Below are 4,558 nucleotides of genomic sequence, written 5' to 3' on the forward strand. Positions count from 1 at the left end.
TTTTTCATGTTCACTCTGTCACTCTCTCTTCCCCATTTTTAATCCCCTCCCACTCTCTCTCTCTCTCTCTTTCTCTCTCTCTCTCTTTCTCTCTCTCTCTCTCTCTTTCCCTCTCTCTATCTATCTCTGTCTATCTCTATCTCCCTCTCATTTCTCTCACCCCCCTCTCTTTCTGTGTGTGTGTTTTGCTGTGAAACATTGTCGTGGGTATCAGATAAAAAACGCCCAGTTTGGACCAAATAATTGTATGTGTACAACAAACCTTAGTGGCACTTCGACCACACTATCATGTTGCAACAAAGACTTTAGATTATTCTCCCCCCGCCCCCTTTCCTTTTGCTGTGCCAAGTGATCAGGTTTAGTTTTGCTATCAGAATGTTGTTCAACTTTATCACCGTAAATTCTGATAGATGAGGTCTCGTGCGCCTTTTATCTGTGGGACTTATTAAAAAGTAATCTTTTTTTTTTTTTAGATTAGCGCTTCCTAATATAGCCTCTTGTGACAGAGAGGTCAATGTACTTTCCGATAAAGGGTAATACATTATTGGAACAAAGTTTTAAAAAATGAACCAATTCACACCCAATCGTTCGAAAGGCCATCCGTGTCCACTGTCCACCGTCCACCTGATTGGTGGACGTTGGCGGGAGCTGTGGTGTGGTGTGGATTGCTCCTTTCCAAACATCTGTCGCGTCGTTTTCTCTCCTCCTTTTTGTGTTTGTTACTCTCTCGTAACACCTTTAATCTTCGGCACTTATATGACCTAATTGTGTCGCAAGTGCCGTAAAACGCTTTCTTAAACAAACTCTCACGTGACTGCTACTTGAAACTTCCGCCCGTGTCCCAGATTTTAGATGAACAAATCTGATGATCTCATAGCCGAGGGAAGAACCAAGCCACTTGACTGCATTCCGAGGCCCTGTCTGCTGATTGCTGCTGGTATCTCTTTGTTGCAGCAGCTCAACATTACCCGTGATTAAGTCATTTACTGATACACAGTTCATCACATGACTGTTTGCATTACGCAGGTGCAGGCTGTCGTGTTTGATTGTTTTGTAAATTTGTTTATATTTTTGGCGTCTTGGTAATCACGCCCCCATTGTGTTCATGCCGTCCTGGTCTCTGGAGCCAGCAACAGCTGTACTTGGACTTACGCTTTTGGTTTTTGTTGCTGTTTTCCACCCCTTTTTAAACATATTTTAAAAAAATAATTTTAAAAAAAATTGTCTTTTGACCTTTTTGGTAAAATGTGCTAAGGTGCGTCGGTTGATAGTGGCAAGGCTACCGGGCTTTTAAGCATGAGATTGCTGGGTTCAGGGTTCGAGACTCATTGTGTTCTTGGGGAAGGGACTGTACATGAATTTTCCCACCTGCTCCGTCCAATCGGAGATGGGTGTAAAATTCGGTTATTTCGCCTGTAAAATAACTTTACTTTGTTGCAAGGGGTGTTAAATCTATGTATAGTTTTGCATTTTTCAAGTGTTGTCAATTGTTTGATAAAATGGGCGTCACAATTTTGCAACAGGCAGTACTGAAACTGATAATTGTCTATCCCTCACGACAACGGTTAAAACAAAGTTTGCAGCCTCGAATGAAAAGAGAATTTGGATGATGATTTTTGCAGTAGGTGGTTGGGTGCTTTGGTCTGGTTTGCTCCTTCTTTCCTATCAAACATCTGTCGTCTTTGTCTTTCTTCTGTCTTTTTTGTGTTTGTTGCTCCCTTGTATCACCTCTAATCTTCGGCACTTGTATGACCTAATTATGTTGCAAGTGTTGTAAAACTCTTACGAAAACTTTTTTTAAAAATACTGCTGTTGCAATAGCGTCCTCCTTTACATTGTTGTCCACGTTCTGGGACATCTGGAGACTGGAGTGGAATGGGTTCTTCATTCTGGATCGCCCCATCTTTTGTGATCAGTCTCTGTTGCCTAAATCGACCCCGTGTCACAAACTGGTCCTTCTTGTGTCGATAACGCTACTCGTGGGTTCTCGACTCTGTGATTGAAGACTTATAGTCCTTGATTGTTCTCTATTGCTTTCCTAGTCTTTGTCTTAGTTCCTTTGTGTTCTGTGCAAAGTCTAGTTTGTGGGTGGTTGACGGGTGTTCTGGTGTGGTTTGCTTCTTTTTTCCTATGAAACATCTATCGTCCTTATCTCCCCTTCTTCCTTTTTATGTTTGTTACTCTCTTTATAACACCTCTAATCTTCTGGTGCCCATATGGCACTATGTAGTTGCGAGCGCCGTAAAACCTCTACTAAAGCTAAGACAGACTAGTTTTATTGTACCAGTTAACCTATTTGTAATTTCAATGCAAAGTAGATTGTACAGGCCACGTACATGATCATTATTTGGCTCTGATACGAGAGTTTGTTCTTGATTATTATTTGGACACGACCAGACACCCAGTGTGCCATGTAAAAGAAGCGCCAGGTGACGTTTTTGTTTTCCGATGCTGCCGGAGATAGTTCCGAAAGAGTGATGATAAAGTTCCGATAGTCGATAGAATGATGATAAAGTGATAAACGATAAAGTGATGATAAAGTCAAAGACGATAGAGTGATGATAAAAGTCCTGATAGACGATAGAATGATGATAAAATGAATGACGATAGAGTAGGCGATAGAGTGATGGTAAAATCATTGACAATAGAGTAGTGATAAAGTACTGTTAGATTGATGACAAACTGGAACTTTAATCCAATCATTGGGTCTATTTATACATTTGAACAAACACAGTTGTAGGTTTATGTGTACGTAGTAACTATGTTGCTCTCTTCAATGTTTGCTCTTTTATTGAAATAATTTTTTTTTAAAGGAGGAAGTGTTCTTTTTGGGGAAGAGCAGGGGCCGCCTGTTATTCTGTACTTGTTGCGCTGCGATTGTTGGTTTTGTTTTGTATTGTTGTGAGTTTATTTTTTTTCTAAAGTGCTCAATTCAGATGTTGTGTTTATTTGGTGCCCAGTGGTTGTTCTGTTTTTGTTGGGGGGTTTTCTCCATCGAGTACCGGTGTTAAGGGAAGAGGCTTCATCTATGATGAAACTGTCAGTTTGTTTGATAACACTTTGCTGCTGTCATTATTCTGTTATTTGATTGGACTTTGAAGGCTGGCTGTGGCTGTTGTGACATCGAGTGAAGAGGGAACTTGTGTTACTTCCCAATTACATAACACCCGTGCACACGACTGTTGACATGCGATAATATTTGACAGTCCCCAAGTTTTATCATCTGGACATAATGCCGCATGACTGTTATCTAAATTGTAGAGAGGCGTAATTTATTCATTCATTTTTTTAAAAATGTTTTGTTTATGTATTCATTTGCTTGTTCATTGTGGGTGGTTAGAGGGCGTCACTGGTAGGTCCTACTTCTTTACTTTCCCTCTGTTGTTTTTGTCTGTCAATCTTACTTTTTCCCAGCAGTAAATGACCTTAAATGTGTGCATGTGCTTGTCTTTACTCAAACAAACAAACAAAAAAAGCTTGTTCATTCATTCATTAATTCATTTATTTGTTCAGTTGTCTTGTGTATCGATAGTGTTTTGTCTTATAAGCGAAGAGGTCAGAAAAAAATGACGTGTCAAAGTCATAAGTTGTGCAAAAAGAGTAAAAGTTCTTTGTATTAATGTCGACATAATTATGTATAAATGTCAGGGGAGACTACACAACATAGCATTTGAATGAAATGACTGGGTGGCTTTACATCAGAGTTATGGCCGTTACAAATTACCTAAACTCGGTAGAACAATTTTGCCATGCTTAAGTCCAGCTGTGTGTTTTATTTGTTGTGGTTTGGGTTTTTGTTGTTTGTTTGGTTTTTTTCATTTCATCTTTCTCGAAACCTTAGGTGCAATAGACCCGTTATTTTTCTGATTCCTTCAGTTGTTGTCTACTAAAATAGGGCTGACAGTGAAAGGACGCGTTGGACGTTGCTATCCTCGATAGTCTGTACTTCTTCTTCTTCTTTTTTTGGTCTGCTTTGTTCTCTTTTGTTTGTGGCATTCATTGTCACCCTGTTCCTGCGGGTTGGTGGAAGGCACCCCAGTCTGGTCGTTCCTACTTCTTTTCTTTCCCTCTGTAGTTTCTGTTTGTCTTGGTTTGGGTTTGGGTTTTTTCGCCCCATCTAATGGCCATTACTATATTGAAGTGTTTTTCATTACTCAAACCAATCTGGCATGTTTTGTGTTTTGTTTTGTTTTGATTTTGTTTACGTTTATTTTTATCGTTTGTCTTTTTCCCCCATTAGTACGTTCCTTGTCTTTGTGTTTCTCCGGGGAAACGTACCCCGTTATCATACTGAATCTCCGTGTACCGCCCTGTGACAAGGAGGGTTGCGGCCGCACCTGAGCGGAGATCCGTCTCTGCCGAAGCCGTGTGTTGGGTTGGGTGAATCTTGCTCAGTCATGGATGGCGGGCTTCGGTCATGCATAGTTCCACGCGGTGGACATAGTGGAAGGTCCTATTGTTCCACGGTCCATGTACCCTGGCTCGGCGTCGGACTCTCTGTAACCCCTACCAGGTGTCATGGTGGGTGGTTTTGTTGTTGTTTTGTTTTGTGTGTTGG

At 40.7% G+C, this 4,558-nt stretch overlaps 1 protein-coding gene across 1 annotated transcript in view; it reads left to right on the plus strand.

The window, feature by feature from the left end:
- LOC101855741 (carboxy-terminal domain RNA polymerase II polypeptide A small phosphatase 1) overlaps nucleotides 1–4,558 on the plus strand; it is a 45,514-nt gene that overhangs the window by 9,769 nt on the left and 31,187 nt on the right. The gene's annotated exons all lie outside the window — the stretch shown is intronic.

This window comes from Aplysia californica, unplaced genomic scaffold, assembly GCF_000002075.1.
Source record: "Aplysia californica isolate F4 #8 unplaced genomic scaffold, AplCal3.0 scaffold00455, whole genome shotgun sequence".
NCBI classification, from domain to species: Eukaryota; Metazoa; Mollusca; class Gastropoda; order Aplysiida; family Aplysiidae; genus Aplysia; species Aplysia californica.